This window comes from Prionailurus viverrinus, chromosome A2 (assembly GCF_022837055.1).
Source record: "Prionailurus viverrinus isolate Anna chromosome A2, UM_Priviv_1.0, whole genome shotgun sequence".
NCBI lineage: Eukaryota > Metazoa > Chordata > Mammalia > Carnivora > Felidae > Prionailurus > Prionailurus viverrinus.
The window spans coordinates 6,354,558-6,376,343 of NC_062562.1; the positions used below are offsets into that span (position 1 = coordinate 6,354,558).

At 42.5% G+C, this 21,786-nt stretch overlaps 1 long non-coding RNA gene across 1 annotated transcript; it reads right to left on the minus strand.

The window, feature by feature from the left end:
* Positions 1–350: 350 nt before the first annotated feature.
* Positions 351–21,474, minus strand: LOC125150085 (uncharacterized). Its single transcript, XR_007146163.1, has 5 exons — positions 21,322–21,474; positions 11,316–11,402; positions 9,598–9,687; positions 2,039–2,189; positions 351–754 (listed from the first exon to the last, which is right to left on the minus strand). It is a non-coding gene; the product is annotated as an uncharacterized LOC125150085 (long non-coding RNA).
* Positions 21,475–21,786: the final 312 nt, after the last annotated feature.

Genomic DNA, 21,786 nt, shown 5'->3' on the forward strand with positions numbered 1-21,786 from the left:
CCCACCCCATGAAAGTCTGCACTGTAAAAAAAGCAAATTCCTACATTAGAAAGTGCTGCCATTTCCAGGGCTTATGTACGGCTTCTGCTCTGTTCAAGTTCTTTTGAATTTTAAGTAAGGTGAGTGCTCTGCCACAAGGTCCAGAATGGAAGCTTCTCATGTATATTTTTCCTGATAATTACTTAAACAAAAACTGGGGCACCTGAGTGGCTCAGTTGGTTGGGCATCTGACTTCACTCAGGTCATGATCTCATAGTTCGTGAGTTAGAGCCCCACATCGGGCTCTGTGCTGACAGCTTGGAGCCTGGAGCCTGCTTCGGATTCTGTGTCTCCCTCTCTTTCTGCCTCTCCCCCTCTCACACTCTGTCTCTCAAACATAAATAAACATTTTTTTTTAATTTTAAACAAAAACTGAATTATGTGTCAACATTCACTAAGTCGTATTAATGGATATGTTTACCTGTGGGAACTCTCCACAAATAAATACTGAAATTGGTTTAGAATGTTCTGAAAATTCATGATACTCAGAGACTCTCTGACTCAGAAACAACGTCTTCTGGGTGAAGGTCATTGGTCCCAAGTGTCTCCCCTGGTGGTTATGCTCTTCTGTGTCACAGCAACCCCAGCAGAGAACCAGCAATGCACCCTCAGGAGAGAGGCGTTCGGGAGCCTTACCCTTTTCCTGACAGAAGTTTTTCCCAAAGTTTATTCTGCTTTGCAGTGGTCTCTTTGGCTTTAAGTTGAAACTTTTGATCTGAAATTAATGGGGGAGAGGAGGACAAATATTTTTTTTAGAGAAATAAATTGTGAGGTAAAGGTGATTAAAAACAAAAACGTGGGGCACCTGGGTGGTTCAGTCGATTAAGCATCCGAATTCAGCTCAGGTCATGATATTATGGTTCATGAGTTCCAGCCCTGTATTGGGCTCTGTGCTGACAGCTCAGAGCCTGGAGTCTGCTTCAGATTCTGTGTTTCCCTTTCTCTCTGTTCCTCCCCTGTTCATGCCCCCCCCCCCGCCTCTCTCTCTTTCACACACACACACACACACACACACACACACACACACACACTAAATAAACATTAAAAAAAAATTTAGAAACAAAAACAAAGAAGGGTGGCTGGTTGGCTCACTCGGTTAAGCATCCAACTCCTGACATTGTCTCAGGTCATGATCTCACACTTCATGAATTCAAGCCCCACACCAGGCTCTGCTCTGGCAGTACAGAATCTGCTTGGGATTCTCGTTCTCTCCTTCTCTCTCTGTCCCTATCCTGCGCTCTTTCTCTCAAAATAACTAAACTAAAAAAAAAAAAAAAAAAAAAAAAAAAAAAAAAAAAAAAAAAGAACAAAATAGATTTTTAAAAAAGAACAAAATAAACCAATACATTAAAAAAAAAAAAAGAGGGGCCAAGATGGTGGAAGAGCATGCAAGTTTTTTTTTTGCACCTCTCCTCCCTGAAATGCAGCCAGGTCAACACTAAAACCATCCTGCACACCTAGAAAACTGATTTGAGGATTAACACAACCTGAACCACAGAACTCGACAGGTACACAGAGCAGAGAGGTGAACTGGGGGGAGAGAGAAGCCACAGATGGCAGGGAGCTGTTTTTGCTTGTGGAGAGAGGACAGACATGGGAGGAGAGTATGGGAACCCACCCCCATGCCCGAAAAGAGCAGATGAGAAAAGAAAGAGTACACAAGGGACTGAACAAAAAAGGGAGATAGGATAAAGCAGAGGGTTTAAATTCCATTAACACTCTATAAATAGGGGGAGCAAATTGGGGCACCTGGGTGGCGCAGTCGGTTAAGCGTCCGACTTCAGCCAGGTCACGATCTCGCGGTCCGTGAGTTTGAGCCCCGCGTCGGGCTCTGGCCTGATGGCTCAGAGCCTGGAGCCTGTTTCCGATTCTGTGTCTCCCTCTCTCTCTGCCCCTCCCCCGTTCATGCTCTGTCTCTCTCTGTCCCAAAAATAAATAAACGTTGAAAAAAAAAATTTTAAATAGGGGGAGCAAAGAGTCTGAAACTCTAGCTCATTACCTGGCAGTGCTCTGGTAGGAAGGGCGAATCCCCAGGAGTGGAGTGGAGTCCAGGAGATTCTTGGGCCACATGAGGAGGGGCAGTTCCCCTGGTGGGAGGACATTTAGTAGAGGCTGTGTGGCCTCCCCACAGGAAAAGGTCCTAGCAGGCCCTGGAGAACAACCACATTTGCTGGTGTTGGAAAAAGGACATTAAGGGGGAAACCTGGTGCCAGATGTGTGTTGTAATTTACCATAATCCCCGAAATGCTGCTGCTACATGATTGTGTGAACTTTTTCTGGGGCAGATTGGCACCCAGCTGCAGTCTCTGGGCATTGGCAGCAGCATGGTCCTGTGAACGTTCCTGGGGGCAGCTGTGCACTGGCCATTCCTCAGTGAGACCCTCCCCCAGAAGGTCTGAGCAGGTCAAAGCCACAGTCCCTCAGAAGTGAGGGGCTGGGAAACACAGCCCCACATGAGATAAAACTCAGGACGGAGGTGCCACCTGGCAGCCTGATGGATTGGTCAAGGACAGTGTAAAAGCAGGAATTGGACAGAAGCCAGAGACAAAGAAAGGGTGAGTGATTGCCGGTCGGGAAAGCACAGAATTCTGATAGTGGAGACTGGGTAGCTGGGCGACGCCACTTTCACCCCCTCCTGTTCATGCGCCATTTTCACCCCTCCTGTGGTGCATGCACCACAACAATCCACCCCAGTAAGCTAAGCAGCGCCATCTAATGGAGAATGGAGCCATTATATTAAGCCCCGCCCATCTGGGCCAACCTCACTCTTCAGGAACACCACAAGTCTCTCCTGCTTAGTTTATGGACTATAAAGGGCTTCATAGTTTGACTTCTAGGGGAAACCAATGTAATTTCAATCCTATTTGTCTGTTTGCTGGTCCATCTAGTCAATTTTTTTAATTTTTCTTTTCTTATTCTTGAATACAGAAAGAGAAAAAATGTATTCTTATTTTCCATTTTTATTAAAAATGTTTTTAATTTTTTTCTAATATATTTTTTACTTTTTTGTAAATTTTTCAAATTCATTTTACTTCATTTCATTTTATTCTATTTCATTGTATTCATTTTTTTCAAATTTTCAAACATTTTCCTCTTTTTTCCTTTCTTTTCTTATCCTTCCCTTTTTTCTCTAATCTATCAAGCTCCTTTCAACAACCAGACCAAAACACACCTAGGATCTAGCATCCTTTGATTTTTTTTGTGTTGCTTTTAATTTTTTAATTTTAATTTGTTTTACCTTATTAATTCTTTTCCTTCCTTCAAAATGATAAAACGAAGGAATTCACCCAAAAAGAAAGAACAGGAAGAAATGACAGTCAGGGAATTAACCAACACAGATACATGCAAGATGTCTGAACCAGAATTTAGAATAGTGATAATAAGAATACTAGCTGGGGTTGAAAATAGATGAGAATCCCTTTCTGAGGAGATAAAAGAAGTAAAAAGCTAGTCAGGATGAAATAAAAAATGCTATAACTGAGCTGCAATCTCAAAGGGATGCCACAGTGGCAAGGATGGATGAGGTAGAACAGTGAATCAGAGATATAGAGGACAAACTTATGGAGAACAATGAAGCAGAAAAAAAAAAGGCGAGACTAAGGCAAAAGGGCACAATTTAAGAATTAGAGAAATCAGTGACTCATTAAAAAGGAACAACATCAGAATCATAAGGGTCCCAGAGATGAAGAGAGAGAAAAAGGGGTTGAAGGGTTATGTGAGCAAATCATAGCAGAAAACTTTCCTAACCTGGGGAAAGACACAGACATCAAAATCCAGGAAGCACAGAGGACTCCCATTAGATTCAACACAAACAGACCATCAAAAAGGCATATCTAGTCAAACTCACAAAATACTCAGGCAAGGAAAGACTCATGAAAGCAGCAAGGGAAAAAAAGTCCTTAACCTACAAGGGAAGACAGATCAGGTTTGCAGCAGACCTACACACAGAAACTGGGCAGGCTAGGAAAGAGTGGCAGGATATATTCAATGTGTTGAATCAGAAAAATATGCAGGCAAGAATTGTTCATCCAGCAAGGCTGTCATTCAAAATAGCAGGAGACAAAGTTTCCCAGACAAACAAAAATTAAAGGAGTTCGTGACCACTAAACCAGCCCTGCAAGAAATTTTAAGGGGGACTCTCTGAGGGGAGAAAAGACAAAAAAAAAAAAAAAAGAGAGAGAGAGAGAGAGAGAGACCAAAGCAACAAAGACTAGAAAGGACCAGAGAACACCATCAGAAACTCCAACTCTACAGACAACATAATAGCAATAGATTCACATTTTTCAGTACTCACTCTAAATGTCAATGGACTAACTGCTCCAATCAAAAGACACAGGGTAACAGAATGGATAAGAAAACAAGATCCATCTATATGCTATTTACAAGAGACCCACTTTAGACCTAAAGACACCTTCAGATTAAAAGTAAGGGATGGAGAGCCATATATCATGCTAATGGTCGCCAAAAGAAAGCTGGAGTAGCCATACTTATATCAGACGATGTAGACTTTAAAATAAAGAGATGTAACAAGAGATGAAGAAGGGTGTTATATCATAATTAAGGGGTCTATCCAACAAGAGGATCTAACAATGTAAACATTTTGGAAGCACCCAAATACATAGATCAATTAATCACAAACATAAAGAAACTCATTGATAATACCATAATAGTAGGGAACTTCAACACCCCAGTTACAGTAACAGATATCTAAACAGAAAATCAAAAAGGAAACAATGGCTTTGAATGACACACTGGACTGGATGGACTTACAGATATATTCATAACATTTCATCCTAAAGCAGCGGAATTCACATTCTTCTCCAGGGCACATGGAACTTTCTCCAGAAGAGATCACATACTGGGACACAAACCAGCCCTCAACAAGTACAAAAAGATCGAGACATATCATGCATATTTTCAGACCACAAGGCTGTGAAACTCGAAATCAACCACAAGAAAAAATGTGGAAAGATAAATACTTGGAGACTAAAGAACATTCTACTAAAGAATGAATGGGCTAACCAGGAAATTAAAGAGGAAATTAAAAAATACATGGAGGCCAATGAAAGTGATAACACCACAGCCCAAAACCTCTGGGACGCAACAAAGGCAGTCATAAGAGGGAAATATAAAATAGCAATCCAGGCCTTCCTAAAGAAGGAAGAAAGGTCTCAGATATACAACCTAACCTTACACCTCAAAGAACTGGAAAAACAACAGCAAATAAAACCCAAAACCAGAAGAGGATAGTTAATAATAAAGATTAGAGCTGAAATCAATGCTATCAAAACCAAAAAACAGTAGAATAGATCAATGAAACCAGAGCTGGTTCTTTGAAAGAATTAACAAAATTGATAAACCCTTAGCCAATTTGATCCAAAAGAAAAAGTAAAGGGCCCAAATAAATAAAATCAAGAATGAAAGAGGAGAGATCACAACCAACACAGCAGAAATAAAAACAATAATAAGAGAATATTATGCGCAATTATACACCAATAAAACAGGCAACCTGGAAGAAATAGAGAAATCCTAGAAACATATAAACTACCAAAACTGAAAGAGGAAGAAATAGAAAATTTGAACAGACTCATAAATAGTAAAGAAATCGAATTAGTAATCAAAAATCTCCCAAAAAACAAGAGTCCAGGGCCAGATGGCTTTCCAGGGGATTTCTACCAAACATTTAAGGAAGAGTTAACACCTATTCTCTTGAAGCTGTTCTAAAAAATAGAAATGGAAGGAAAACTTCCAAACTCTTTCTATGAAGCCAGCATTACCTTGATTCCAAAACCAGACAAAGACCCAACTAAAAAGGAGAACTATAGACCAATTTCCCTGATGAACAGGATGCAAAATTCCTCAACAAGGTATTAGCCAACGGGATCCAACAATACATTAAAAAAATTATTCACCACAACCAAATGGGATTTATACCTGGGATTCAGGTTCAATATCCACAAAACAATCAATGTGATTCATCACATCAATAAAAGTAAGGACAAGAACCACATGACCCTCTCAATAGATGCAGACAAAGCATTTGACCAAATACAGCACTCTTTCTTGATAAAATCCCTCAAAGTAGGGATAGAAGGATCATACCTTGAGATCATAAACCATATATGAAAGACTCAAAGCTAATATCCTCAATGGGGAAAATCTAAGAGCTTTACCCCTAAGGTCAGGAACAAGATAGGGATGTCCACTCTTGCCACTGTTATTCAACACAGTATCAGCAAGTCTTAGCCTCAGTAATCAGACAACACAAAGAAATAAAAGGCAACCAGATCAGCCAGGAGGTCAAACTTTTCACTCTTTGAAGGTGACATGATACTCCATATGGAAAGCCCAAAAGATTCCACCAAAAACCTGCTGAAACTGATCCATGAATTCAGCAAAGTCGCAGGATATAAAATCAATGCACAGAAATCGGTTGCGTTCCTATACACCAATAATGAAGCAACAGAAAGAGAAATCAAGGAATCGATCCCATTTACAATTGCAGCAAAAGCCATAAAATACCTAGGAATAAATCTAACCAAAGAGGTGAAAAATGTATACACTGAAAACTATAGAAAGCTTATGACAGAAATTGAAGAAGATACACACAAAATGGAAAAATATTCCATGCTCCTGGATGGGAAGACAAAATATTGTTAAAATGCCGATATGACCCAAAGCAATCTACATATTCAATGCAATACCTATTAAAATAACACCAGCATTCTTCACAGAGCTGGAACAAACAATCCTAAACTTTGTAGGGAACCCATACCCATACCCTTTGTGTGGAACTTTGTAAAGACCCCCAAATAGCCAAAGCAATCCTGAAAAGGAAACCCAAAGCTGGAGGCATCACAATCCTGGACTTCAAGCTGTATTACAAAGCTGTAATCATGAAGACAGTATGGTACTGGCACAAAAACAGACACTCAGATCAATGGGACAGAATAAAGAACCCAGAAATGGACCCACAAACATATGGCCAACTAATCTTTGACAGAGCAGAAAACAATATCCAATGGAATAAAGGCCGTCTCTTCAGCAAATGGTGCTGGGAAAACTGGACAGCGACATGCAGAAGAATGAACCTGGACCACTTTCTTACACCATACACAAAAATAAACTCAAAATGGATGAAAGACCTAAATGGAAGACAGGAAGGCATCAAATCCGAGAGGAGAAAGCAGGCAAAAACCTCTTCAACTTTGGCCGCAGCAACTTCTTACTCGACACCTCTCCAGAGGCAAGGGAAACAAAAGCAAAAATGAACTATTGGGACTGCATCAAAATAAAAAGCTTCTGCACAGCAAAGGAAACAATCAGCAAAACTAAAAGGCAACCAACAGAATGGGAGAAGATATTTGCAAATGACATATCAGACAAAGGGTTAGCATCCTAAATCCATAAAGAACTTCTCAAACTCAACACCCAAAAAACAACTAACCCAGTGAAGAAATGGGCAAAAGACATGAAGAGACACTTCTCCAAAGAAGACATCCAGATGGCCAACCGACACATGAAAAGATGTTCAGCGTCACTCATCATCAGGGAAATATACATCAAAACCACAGTGAGATACCACCTCACACCTGTCAGAATGGCTAACATTAACAACTCGGGCAACAACAGATGTTGGCGAGGATGTGGAGAAAGAGGATCTCCTTTGCATTGCTGGTGGGAATGCAGGCTGGTGCAGCCACTCTAGAAAACAGTCTGGAGGTTCCTCAAAAAAATGAAAAATAGAACTACCTTACGACCCAGCAATTGCAGTACTAGGCATTTAACCACGGGATACAGGTATGCTGTTTCGAAGGGGCACATGCACCCCAGTGTTTATAGCAGCACTATCAACAATAGCCAAAGTATGGAAAGAGCTCAAATGTCCATCGATGGATGAATGGATGAAGATGTGGTATACACACACACACACACACACACACACGAACACAATGGAGTATTACTTGGCAATCAAAAAGAATGAAATCTTGCCATTTGCAACTATGTGGATGGAACTAGAGGGTATTATGCTAAGCAAAATTAGTCAGAGAAAGACAAATATCATAGGACTTCACTCATGAGGACTTAAAGATACAAAACAGATGAACATAAGGGAAGGGAAGCAAGAATAACGTAAAAACAGGGAGGGGGGCAAAACATAAGAGACTCTTAAATATAGAGAACAAACAGAGGGTTGCTGGAGGGGTTGTGGGAGGAGAGTTGGGCTAAATGGGTAAGGGGCATTAAGGAATCTACTCCTGAAATCATTGTTGCACTATATGCTAACTAATTTGGATGTAAATTTAAAAATAAATAAATTATTTTTTAAAAAGGGGGGGGGGTGTTCCTGGCTGGCTCAGTTGGTAGAACATGCAACTCTTGACCTCTGGGTTGTGAGTTCAAGCCCCATGCTAGGTGTAGAGATTACTTAAATAAACTCTTAAGGGGTGTCTGGGTGGATCAGTCGGTCAAGCATCCGACTTCAGCTCAGGTCATGATCTCACTGCTTGTTGAGTTCGAGCCCCTCATCAGGCCTTGTGCTGACAGCTCGAAGTCTGGAGCCTGCTTCAGATTCTATCTCTGTCTCTCTTTCCTCCCCTGCTCACTCTCTGTATCCGTCTCTCTCTCAAATAAAAAATAATAAAACATTAAAAAAAAAAAACTCTTAAAAACAGACAAAAACAAAGAGCCAGGCCCATGTAGCTTTTTTTCATAGACTGTAGACTGACTCCAAACATGAGAAGTCAATGTGATAGGAAAGAATGCCCCAACAGTTAAAGACATACTTTTAAGGATTTCAGCAATATGAACAATTTGACAATGACAGAAACAAGGTATGGAAATGCTAAGAAATAATTTGGCAGGAAAGAGAGGGCTGCTAACAGTCTGGTAGAGGGCACTATGGGGCAAGCCAAGCTTGGGGAAAGTAGACAAATGGACAAATTGGTAGGCCTGTGTTCCAATAAAACTTTATTTACAAAAGTGGAAATGTTCTGAAGAAAGGAAGCAGAGCAGAGTTTTCTCTAGAAGCCATAGAAAGTGGAGGAGAAAAGGGAGGAGAGGAAGGGAAGCCAAAGCCTCAAGACGAAACTCATCCCAAGTGGCCTGAGATGATTTATGACTAGATAACATTAAAAAAAATTTTTTTTAATGTTTATTTTTGAGAGAGAGACAGAGAAAGAGCAGGGGAGGGGCAGGAGAGGGAGACACAGAATCTGAAGCAGACTCCAGCTCTGAGCTGTCAGCACAGAGCCCAACCCGGGGTTCAAACTCACGGACCGCGAGATCATGACCTGAGCCAAAGTCGGACGCTTAACCATCTGAGCCACCCAGGAGTCCCCAAACAAGAGAACATTTTAGATGACATTGTAATAGTGGTGTATGGTGACAGATGGTAGCTACACTTGTGAACACAGTATAACATATAAACTTGCTGTCCAATAACTGTGTTGTACGCCTGAAACTAATGTAACGCTGTGTGTCAACTATACTTCAATTTAAAAAAATCATGACATTTTAGAAATTTCCTAAATAGAGTTCCTTTTGCCTGAGGCTCACCTGAACGGGTTTCTTGGACAATTAGAACTCTCCTCTTCTTGGTCCTCAGCTCCTTATGGGTGAGCAGGTTGGGTTTATGGAAATGATACCCTGTACACAGAGAAAGACACATCAGGCGGAACGTGCAGGGTGAAAAGGCAACCTCCCCTCAGAGTGGGACCACCACTTTCAGAGGACAGGCATGTGTGGCCCCATGGGCAGTGATGATGGTACCCAGGACCCAAACAAACTACCTCACGTCGTGCCCTGGAGGGACTGGGGATCCTCAGACCCGAGCTCAGAGCCACACCAAAGCTTCTAAACATGAAAAAAATAAGGTTGGCGTAAGAGATGAATCTCCATTCTCAAGGGGAAGATGCTAGAGTACGGACTAGTGACTAGACCCCAGGGGTTAGCCACCTGCTTTTGTAAAGATAGTTTCACTGGAACATGGCTCTGCCTGTTTGTGTACATTCCGCACTACACTGGCCACTACATTGGTAGCATTGAATCATTGTGTGTAGCTGCAACAGAAACACTATGGCCCACTACGCTGAAAATATTTCCTCTCTGGCCTTTTAAGGAAAAGTGTGGCCACTCCTGCTGTACCCTGTCACTCCTCAAGAGTGGGCCACATCTCCCTCTTCACTACTCTTTTCCCAAGACGAAGAATAGTTCCTGGAATGTAACAGGTGCTGAAGAAATATTTGCAGCAGAAACCTATGAATGAAGAGATTAGGCTGACTGAGGCCAGGCTCCTATAGTTGTCCAACATCATGTCTCTACGCAAGATTTTCTGAGCAGGGTCCAGTGGTGCCCACTCCTCCTCGGGGAAGTCCACTGCTACTTCCTCAAAGGTCGCTGAATCCTGAAACATCACACACATTTGCGCTCAGCCAAGGCCCATCTCTATCAGTGTCCCAGGAAGGTGGGGTGTGAGGAGGATGGCCCCAGAAGACCAAGGAATGGGACATTCAGATGGGGCAGGGGCAATTCCTCACCTCTCGTCTCTCTCCACTCGCACATCCTCAGCAATCTCATCTGGCCTCATTGATTTATTAGCTCTTCAACAAGGGGTTGAACTTTTCTCTGTGCAACTAGTCTGTGATCTCATCCAGCCTGAGTCCGCTAGGCGAGATACCACACAGCCCTGAGCCTATGGAGGCCTGGGACAAATACTCAGTAAACAAATGAATTATGTCTCCATGAATTCCTGAGACAAAGTCAGCACATAGCCTTTTCCTGGTTTTCTGCCATAGCTCTGAAGCTCTGAAGTGACTATTGAGCTAGTATGAACGGGCGCTGAAAAACATTCACAAATACTGAGCATTCTCTGGGAAGCCCCTTAGCCACCACCATTCATTAGAGGCTAATGGTCCTGAGGAGTATGGAGACAAGTCCTGGTCAGGTTGGAAGGCTCCAGGCCACAAAAGGAGACACAGCCAAACTCAGGGAGGGAGATGTCACATTGGAATGAGGGGGGTTTTTTATGTTTATTTACTTATTTTGAGAGAGAGAGAGAGAGAGAGAGAGAGAGAGAGAGAATGTGTGTGCATGAGCAGGGGAGGGGCAGGGAGAGGAAGAGAGAGAATCCCAACAGGATCTGTGCTGTCAGCGCAGAGCCTGAAATGGGGATCAAACTCACACACCATGAATCATGAGCCAAAATCAAGACTTGGCCGCTTAACTGACTGAGCCACCCAAGCACTCCAAGGAGGATTTTGATTTAATATGATTACCTATGACCAGGTTGTCAGCAACCCTGGAGCCATCACTTCAGCCTCCACATTTCCTTCCTGGAGACAGGTGGACTTGAGCAGGCATTGCTAGAGGACAAAAGGTGGATGTGAGAAGCTGGCCATGCCCTAGACTCCAGCTAGCACCTGCCTGGAGGCTGTATCACATGACCCATGACCTCACACACAAACAAAGCAAATGCCTGCAGGCACACGGGATGGCAATCCTGTCTCTCACAACCAGGAAAGAGGCCTGGGGGCCTTGCTGTCCATGAGGAAGGCTTGCAACCTCCTGTGATGTTGAGGGTACTCAAGTTCAGAGAAGTTTACCAAGTCAATTGCCCAAGTTAATAAAAAGAATACAAGGTATAATGTAGTTCTATACCTCAAACATCTCAAACCCTAAAGGCCCCAACCCTAATGCAGGCAGACTGGGGGCTCCTGGGGCTCCACTCCCACCTTGTCCTGGCCTTTGGAAGCCCTGGAGGAAAAGGGTCTCAGGAAAATGAAAGGGGGGAGAGGGGGGCGGGGGGGGGGGGGCGGTGGTGATCTAGCTCCACACAGATGCTCAACAGGGAGGAAAGCCCGTGCAGGTGTGGCTGGAGCTTGTGACCTGGGTGTCTAGAGAGGAGAGTGATGGGAGAGGGTGGCAGAGGGGCCAGGAGCCTGGTCAAGATCAGGGCAAACAACCCTAGATCCAATCTGGATTTACACCTTGTGACTGGCAGGCTAGCAGGAGTTTTGTAAGAATTTTCTATTCCTATTTATATTTTTAAAGAACATACTAGCAAGGGGGACAAACTATATGAGACTTTTTAAAAATTTAATTTATTGTTATTATTATTACTATTTTTTTTTTTGTAATTTACATTCAAGTTAGTTAGCATATAGCACAACGATTTCAGGAGTAGATTCCTTAATGCCCCTTACCCATTTAGCCCATCCCCCTCTCACAACCCCTCCAGCAACCCTCTGTTTGTTCTCCATATTTAAGTCTCTTATGTTTTGGCCCCCTCCCTGTTTTTACGTTATTCTTGCTTCCCTTCCCTTATGTTCATCTGTTTTGTATCTTTGAGTCCTCATGATGAAGTCCTATGATATTTGTCTTTCTCTAATTTTGCTTAGCATAATACCCTCTAGTTCCATCCACATAGTTGCAAATGGCAAGATTTCATTCTTTTTGATTGCCAAGTAATACTCCATTGTATATATGTATACCACATCTTCTTTATCCATTCATCCATCGATGAACATTTGGGCTCTTTCCATACTTTGGCTATTGTTGATAGTGCTGCTATAAACACTGGGGTGCATGTGTCCCTTCGAAACAGCATACCTGTATCCCTTAGATAAATACCTAGTAGTGCAATGGCTGGGTCATAAGGTAGTTCTATTTTTCATTTTTTGAGAAACCTCCAGACTGTTTTCTAGAGTGGCTGCACCAGCCTGCATTCCCACCAGCAATGCAAAGGAGATCCTCTTTCTCCACATCCTCGCCAACATCTGTTGTTGCCCGAGTTGTTAATGTTAGCCATTCTGACAGGTGTGAGGTGGTATCTCACTGTGGTTTTGATGTATATTTCCCTGATGATGAGTGACGCTGAACATCTTTTCATGTGTCGGTTGGCCATCTGGATGTCTTCTTTGGAGAAGTGTCTCTTCATGTCTTTTGCCCATTTCTTCACTGGGTTAGTTGTTTTTTGGGTGTTGAGTTTGAGAAGTTCTTTATGGATTTAGGATGCTAACCCTTTGTCTGATATGTCATTTGCAAATATCTTCTCCCATTCTGTTGGTTGCCTTTTAGTTTTGCTGATTGTTTCCTTTGCTGTGCAGAAGCTTTTTATTTTGATGCAGTCCCAATAGTTCATTTTTGCTTTTGTTTCCCTTGCCTCTGGAGAGGTGTCGAGTAAGAAGTTGCTGCGGCCAAAGTTGAAGAGGTTTTTGCCTGCTTTCTCCTCTCGGATTTGATGCCTTCCTGTCTTCCATTTAGGTCTTTCATCCATTTTGAGTTTATTTTTGTGTATGGTGTAAGAAAGTGGTCCAGGTTCATTCTTCTGCATGTCGCTGTCCAGTTTTCCCAGCACCATTTGCTGAAGAGACGGCCTTTATTCCATTGGATATTGTTTTCTGCTCTGTCAAAGATTAGTTGGCCATATGTTTGTGGGTCCATTTCTGGGTTCTTTATTCTGTCCCATTGATCTGAGTGTCTGTTTTTGTGCCAGTACCATACTGTCTTCATGATTACAGCTTTGTAATACAGCTTGAAGTCCAGGATTGTGATGCCTCCAGCTTTGGGTTTCCTTTTCAGGATTGCTTTGGCTATTTGGGGGTCTTTACAAAGTTCCACACAAAGGGTATGGGTATGGGTTCCCTACAAAGTTTAGGATTGTTTGTTCCAGCTCTGTGAAGAATGCTGGTGTTATTTTAATAGGTATTGCATTGAATATGTAGATTGCTTTGGGTCATATCGGCATTTTAACAATATTTTGTCTTCCCATCCAGGAGCATGGAATATTTTTCCATTTTGTGTGTATCTTCTTCAATTTCTGTCATAAGCTTTCTATAGTTTTCAGTGTATACATTTTTCACCTCTTTGGTTAGATTTATTCCTAGGTATTTTATGGCTTTTGCTGCAATTGTAAATGGGATCGATTCCTTGATTTCTCTTTCTGTTGCTTCATTGTTGGTGTATAGAAATGCAACCGATTTCTGTGCATTGATTTTATATCCTGCGACTTTGCTGAATTCATGGATCAGTTTCAGCAGGTTTTTGGTGGAATCTTTTGGGCTTTCCATATGGAGTATCATGTCACCTTCAAAGAGTGAAAGTTTGACCTCCTCCTGGCCGATCTGGATGCCTTTTATTTCTTTGTGTTGTCTGATTGCTAAGGCTAAGACTTGCTGATACTATGTTGATAACAGTGGCAAGAGTGGACATCCCTGTCTTGTTCCTGACCTTAGGGGGAAAGCTCTCAGTTTTTCCCCATTGAGGATGATATTAGCATTGTTTTTTTATGTTTTTATTTTACTTTTGAGTGCGAGTGTGGGAGGGACAGAGAGAGAGGGAGACACAGAATCCAAAGCAGGCTCCAGGCTCTGAGCGGTCAGCACAGAGCCTGACGAGGGGCTCGAACTCACAGACTGAGATCATGACCTGAGCCGAAGTGGGACGCTTAACCAACTGAGCCACCCACGCGCTCCAAGAGACTCTTAAATACAGAGAACAAACTAAGGGTTTCTGGGGGGGATGTTGGGAGGGGGGCTGGGCTACAGCGGTGAGGGGCATTAAGGAGGACACTTGTTGGGATGAGCACTGGGTATTATATGTAAGTGATGAATTACTAAATTCTATTCCTGAAATTATTATTACATTATATGTTAACTAAGTTGGATTTAAATTTTTTAAAGTGAAAAATAAAAAAAGATCATACTGGCAGCTGTTCATAGGACAGAACAGGGAAAGCAACAGTAAAAGTGGGGGTGGATGGTAAGGGGCAACAGCAGGGTCCCGGTGAGAATGGGGACTCCTTGGGAGCAGAAGAGATGATTGTACACATATTGAAGGAAATGTCAAAGGATCTGCTAGAGTTAGATTGGGATGAAAAGTGAGAAGAGGGGGAGATGTGTAGCCAGTTTTGAGAACTTAGAGAAACCACAGAAGGTTTTTATACTCACAATGTCAAGCTTCACACCCAAACCCTGTGCTCCTGGAAAACTGTGATGGGCAAGAAATTCCCCAGCCCTTTTTGTGTTCTGGGAAATGCCCGAATACAACGAAACACCCTTCCCTGCACGACTTAGATAGGGCAGGATGATGACCCCTTGTTTACCTTTGACAATGCCAGGCACAGACTGTCCAAATTCCCACCTTTGTCTCATGAATGAGTAGCTCCACTGTTTGTTCCCCACTAAACTACTTAGATAAAATGCCTCTGAATTTAATTTGAGTTCACTAAACTTCAGCCAAGCTTCTCTCCTCCTGAACTCACCCCTGAGCACAGGGACTCAGATCAACCCTCTACAGCCCCTCCCCGACAATCAGCTGATCTCCCTGATCAACTATCCTATCACCCCACCCACTCATCCCACTTCCCAGTCTTGTAAATTCTTTCCTATAAAAGAAAAGCTCTTTAGTGCCAGTGTTTAGGATGGGAGTATTCTGCCTACAGCAATGGTCTCTCCTTACAAAACCACTAAACTGGATAGGTGGTGGTGCTATCACCCTAAGAGGGAAAGATTAAGAAAAGGCAAATTCGACAGTCTCTTCAACAGATGATTTTGGGAAAGCTGGACAGTGACATGCAGGAAGGATGAAACTGGACCACTTTCTTCCACCATACACAAAAATAAATTCAAAATGGGTGAAAGACCTAAATGTGAGACTGGAAGCCATCAAACTCCTAGAGGAGAAAACCGGCAGCAACCTCTTTGACCTGGGCTGGAGCAACTTCTTACTAGATAGGTCACTGGAGGCAAGGGGAACAAAAGCAAACATGAACTATTGGGACTTCAACAAGATAAAAAGCGTCTGCACAGTGAAGGAAATGGTCAACAAAACTAAAAGCCAACCTACAAAATGGGAGAAGATATCTGCAAATGACATATCTTTTTTTCAGTTTATTAATTTTGAGAGAGAGAGAGAGGGGCACCTGGGTGGCTCAGTCAGTTAAGCATCGAACTTCAGCTCAGGTCATGATTCCACAGTTAATGATTCCGAGCCCTGCATCAAGTGAGCACGAGCCCTGCTTTGGGTGAGCCACACTTTTCTCTCTCTCTCTCTCTCTCTCTCTCTCTCTCTCTCTCTCTCCCTCCCTCCCTCCCTCTCTCTGCCCCTCTCTCACTTGTAGCCTCTCTCAAAAAGAGAGAGAGAGAAAGGCAGAGAGAGAGAGAGAGGCAGGGAAAACATCCCAAACAGACTCCTTGCTGTTAGCACAGAGCCCAACGGGGGTTGGGCGGGGCGCTTCAATCTCACAAATTGTGAGATCATGACCTGAGCTGAAATCAAGAGTCAGTCGCTTAACCAACTGAGCCACCCAGGTGCCCCACAAATGACATATCTGAAAAAGGATTAGTATCCAAAATCTATTAAAAAAAAAACATCAAACTCAGGCCGTCTGGGTGGCTCAGTTGGCTGAGTTGAGCAGTTGAGCATCAGACTCTTGATTTTGGCTCAGTTCATGATCCTAGGGTTGCAGGATCAAGCCCCCCCATGGGGCTTGGCAATGAGTGTGGAGCCTGCTTAAGATTCTCTCAGTTTCCCTTTGCCCCTCCCCCCCCCCACTCACATGCTTTCTCTCTCAAAATAAATAAATAAGCTTCAAAAAAATTTTTTTTAATAAAAATAGAACTACCCTATGACCCAGCAATTGCATTACTTGGTATTTACCCAAAGGATACAAAAATACTGATTCAAAGGGACACATGCACCCCAATGTTTATACCAGCATTATCAACAATAGTCAAATTATGGAAAGAGCCCAATTGTCTATCAACTGATGAATGGATAAAGAAGATGTGGTACACATGTACAATAGAATATTACTCAGTCATCAAACTGAATGAAATCTTGCTATTTGCAGTGACATGGATGGAGCTACAATGTATTATGCTAAGTGAAAGAAGTCAATCAGAGAATGACAAATACCATGCGATTTCACTCATATGTGGAATTTAAGAAACACAAGAGATGAACATAAGGAAAGGGGAAAAAAAGAGAGGGAAGCAAACCATAAGAGACTCAACTATAGAGAACAAACTGAGGGTTGGTGAGGGAGGTGGGCAAGGGATGGGCTAAATGGGTGATGGATATTAAGGAGGGCACTAGTGATGAGCACTGGGTGTTAGCTGTAAGTGATAAATTACTTTTTTTAACATTAATTATTAAGAGACAGAGAGAGACAGAGCATGAGCATGGGAGGGGCAGAGAGAGGGGGAGACACAGAATCCGAAGCAGGCTCCAGGCTCTGAGCTGTCAGCACAGAGCCCGATGCGGGGCTCGAACTCACAAACCGCGAGATCATTGGCCTGAGCCAAAGTCAGATGCTTAACCAACTGAGCCACCCAGGCACCCCTGTAAGTGATAAATTACTAAATTCTACTCCTGAAACCAATATTACACTATATGTTAACTAACTAGAATTTAAGTAAAAAGTTGAAACAAAAAAAATGTGGCAAATTGTTCAAGGTGAAGTTTTATAGGAAAACATATATATTTTGTATGATATGTGAAAATTAATATGTATATATCATATACAATATACCTTACAGATACACAGAACATTTAACATATTTTACGTATGGCATATTTTCCCATCAAATCAGAAGGGGTGGCTCAGATGGTTAAGCAGCTGACTCGACTTCAGCTCAAGTCATGATCCCACAGTTCGTGGGTTCAAGCCCAACACTGGGCTCTGCACTGGCAGTGCACAGCCTGCTTGAGATTCTCTCTCTCCCTCTCTCTCTCTGCTCCTCCCCTGCTTGTGTGTTCTTTCTCTCTCTCAAAATAAATAAATAAACTATTAAAAAGAAGGGGGAGGGGTAATATAGCAACAGAGAGCCCAGGCACTAAGGAACTAGGGAGCACAGAGAGGGAGTACGTCTATCCATCTGACCACTGTCTCCCACATCATGGCAATAGAGGAAGGGGTGGACAGCTGGAGGGCTCAGGAAAGGAAGGGAAATTTCCTCCTAGGGCAGGGCAACTCCCACACGGTATGCTCCCCCTTAGAGAGGCTTTTGGGGGAATTGAGACTTTGGGGGCAATCTTTTTGTAAGAAGTATATCAAGATCTATTGTTTAGTTTGTGGGAATGTGGGTTGGCAGGAATAATTTCAAAACTAGGTAGACCAGCAGGCCAAGGGAGGGCTTCTAGGGGATAACTTATCTGGATTCCAAATTCAGACCACCAATCCCTTGGTACTGGGTAGAAAAACTGTCTTAGCCACAGATGACAAAGGATGACTAGAGGCCACTGATAGTTGGGAGTGTGCTGGGATATTGGAATTTATGTCTACTAAAATTTTAAATAGTCCTATGCCTTCAACTAGCAACTTGTAGGACCGTAGCCAAGAGAAACTCTGGCATCTGTGCAGATAGATAGATAGATACATGTGTGTGTGTTCAAGCTTGTTCATTAAAAACTGTTTATAATAGGTAAAAACTGGAACCAATTGAAATATACATTACATTATAGCAAGGGCCCAAATAATTATCATATATTCATACTGTGGGAAATGATTATGGTGTTTAAAACAAAAACTGATATAGATCTGAAGGTAAAGTATAAATATATTTACATAATTTATAAAATATGTATATGCAGAAAGGTATATACATGCATTAAAAATGACTGTTAGGCAGGGGCGCCTGGGTGGCTCAGTCGGTTGGGCATCCAACTTCGGCCCAGGTCATGATCTGACGGTTCGTGGGTTCGAGCTCCGCATCAGGCTCTGTGCTGACAGCTCAGAGCTCAAAGTCTGGAGCCTGCTTTGAATTCTGTATCTCCCTCTCTCTCTACCCCTTCCCTACTCACACTCTGTCTCTGTCTCTCAAAAATAAACATTGAAAAAATAATTTTTAATAAAAAAAAAGAAAATGACTGTCAGGCAAAGGACTTGAACAGATATTTCTCCAAAGAAGGCATAGAGGGGCGCCTGGGTGGCTCAGTCAGTTAAGTGTCGGACTCTTGGTTTCAGCTCAGGTCATGATCTCATGGTTTGTGAATTTGAGCCCCATGTCAGGCTCCGCACTGAGAGTGCAGAGGGGATTCTCTCTCTCCCCTCTCTCTCTGCCCCTACCCCACTTGGGCTCTCTCTCTGAAAATAAATAAATAAACATTAAAATAAAGACATACATATGGTCAATAAGCACGTAACAAGATGTTCAACATCATTAATCATCAGGGAAATGCAAATCAAACCCATAAGGAAATGCTACTTCATAACTATTACGATAGCTATTACCAAAAAAATAAAAATAGGGGCACCTGGGTGGCTCAGTCAGTTAAGCGTCTAACTTCAGCTCAAGTCATGATCTCATGGTCTGTGGGTTTGAGCCTTGTGTCAGGCTCTGTGTTGACAGCTCAGAGCCTGGAGCCTGCTTCAGATTCTACGTCTCCCTCTCTCTCTGCCCCTCCCCTGCTTGCTCTCTCTCTCTCTCTCTCTCAAAAACAAACACACACTAAAAAAATTTTCAATAAAAAATAAATAAACAAAAATGTGTTGGTGAGGATATGGAGAAATTATAACCCTTACTCATTGATGATGGTAATGTGAAATGGTACAGCCACTGTAGAGAATAGTGTTGTGGTTCCTCAAAAAGCTTAATATCGAATTACCATATGATCCAGTAATTCCACTTCTGAGTATATATCCAAAAGGACTGAAAGCAGAAACGTGAAGAGATATTTGTAAACCAATGTTCGTAGTGGCATGATTCACAAAAGCCAAAAGGTGGACAACCCAAATGAACAGAAAAACAAAATGTATACACTTAAGGTTGAATAACGTTATAGTTATATTTATATATTATATTATATAAAATTCTAGTGTAAATAAATGTAAGGGCATAGAATATATATTGATATATTACATCTATATTAAATATAAGTTCATTTTACAATATAAATTATAAAATATATACAAAATGTAAATATACAAAAATGTAAAATATGCAAAATATGTAACTATATAATATGAAATATATAAAAATATAACAAGATATAAAATATGCAAAATATAAACATATATAAACTATGTCTATAATGAATATATAAATATAATATTATTCAACCTTACAAAGGAATAAAATCCTGATACATGCTACAACACGCGTGTATTTTAGAACATTATCCTAAGTGAAATAATCTAGACACAAAAGAACGATATTGCACGATTCCACTTATATGAGGTACCAACAATAGTCCAGTTGAGAGAGAAAGAAAATAGAATAGAGATTACCAGGGGCTGGGAGTTAGGGTTACGGGAAGTTTTTTGTTTCTTTTTTTAATTTTTTAAAAATGTTTTCATTTATTTCTGAGACAGAGAGAGACAGAGCGTGAGTGGGGAAGGGGCAGAGAGAGAGGGAGACACAGAATCGGAAACAGGCTCCAGGCTCTGAGCCATCAGCCCAGAGCCCGTCGCGGGGCTTGAACTCACGGACTGTGAGATCATGACCTGAGCTGAAGTCGGACGCTTAACCGACTGAGCCACCCAGGCGCCCCATGGGGCGTTATTTTTTAATGAGAACAGTTTCATTTGGGGAAAATGAAAAATTTTGAAGATGCGTGGTGGTAACGGTCGCACAATAATGTGATTGTACTTCACGCCAATGAACAGTACCCTCAAAAAAGGTTAAAGGGAAATTTTTATGATATGTACATTTGACCACAATAAAAAAAAAAAAATTGCTGCAAGGCCACACTGCCATCAGTAACACTGGAGGCCTACAAAGCAGGACATTGTATTTTATGTGCACTTGGCAGGGAGAGTGTGAAGGGAACCGCTAACATTCTTACTATAGTTTCTGAATTATTTGAATGTTAACAAAAACAACATACCCATGCATCACTTGTGTAATCAAGAAAAACAGTCAAGCGGGGCGCCTGGGTGGCGCAGTCGGTTAAGCGTCCGACTTCAGCCAGGTCACGATCTCGCGGTCCGTGAGTTCGAGCCCCGCATCAGGCTCTCTGCCCGCTTCCCCCCACGTCCGCACATACGCTCTCGCTCTCTCTCTATCTCAACTAAACAAACTTAAAAAAAAATACAAAACCTTTAAAAAAATAAAACTCGACCGCGAGGGCAGGCCCTTAGAGGAGAGGTGTAGCTGATTTGCCAAGTACAGAAGTGAATAACTTTAATTGTAAGGCTTGTTACTTAATTTTCACTTACTTCATTTCATTTTCTTCATTACACTTTTTTATTGACCCTCACGCTTAGAATCCTGAGAAAGCATTTTCCCAAATGAATTTATCAAACGTAATTCACCAAAATTAAGTTTAAGATATTCTCACCTCAGCAATTCTCACAAAAGCCACAAGTGAAATTCTCCCATATAACGAAGGCAGAAGGGGACACCCGGGAAGTAGATTTCACCAACACCTCTCACTCCCGCCCCAACCGACACCCCCAGTTCAGAAGGTCGGAAGGACCCCGAGAAGCGACCAACGTCCGTTGATCTCCACGCTCGCGAGACCCAGCCCCTGCCGGGACGCGCGGCCGCCCACTCAGTCCCCGCCCCCCCGCCAGGGCCCCGCCCCCCCGAGACCACGCCCCCGCCGGCCAAGCACCCCACAGAGGCCCGCCTCCGAGAGGCCCCGTTTGCCCACCCTGACCAAGACCCCGCCTTCCGCAAGCCTCGCATCCTCGCCGTAGTCAAGACCCACTCCCCAGAGGCCCTTTTCCCAGCTCCAGCTCCGACCTCGCACCTGCTGCCGCTCTTCTGTGCCGCAGGCAAATAAAGAGAAAACCCGTAAAGG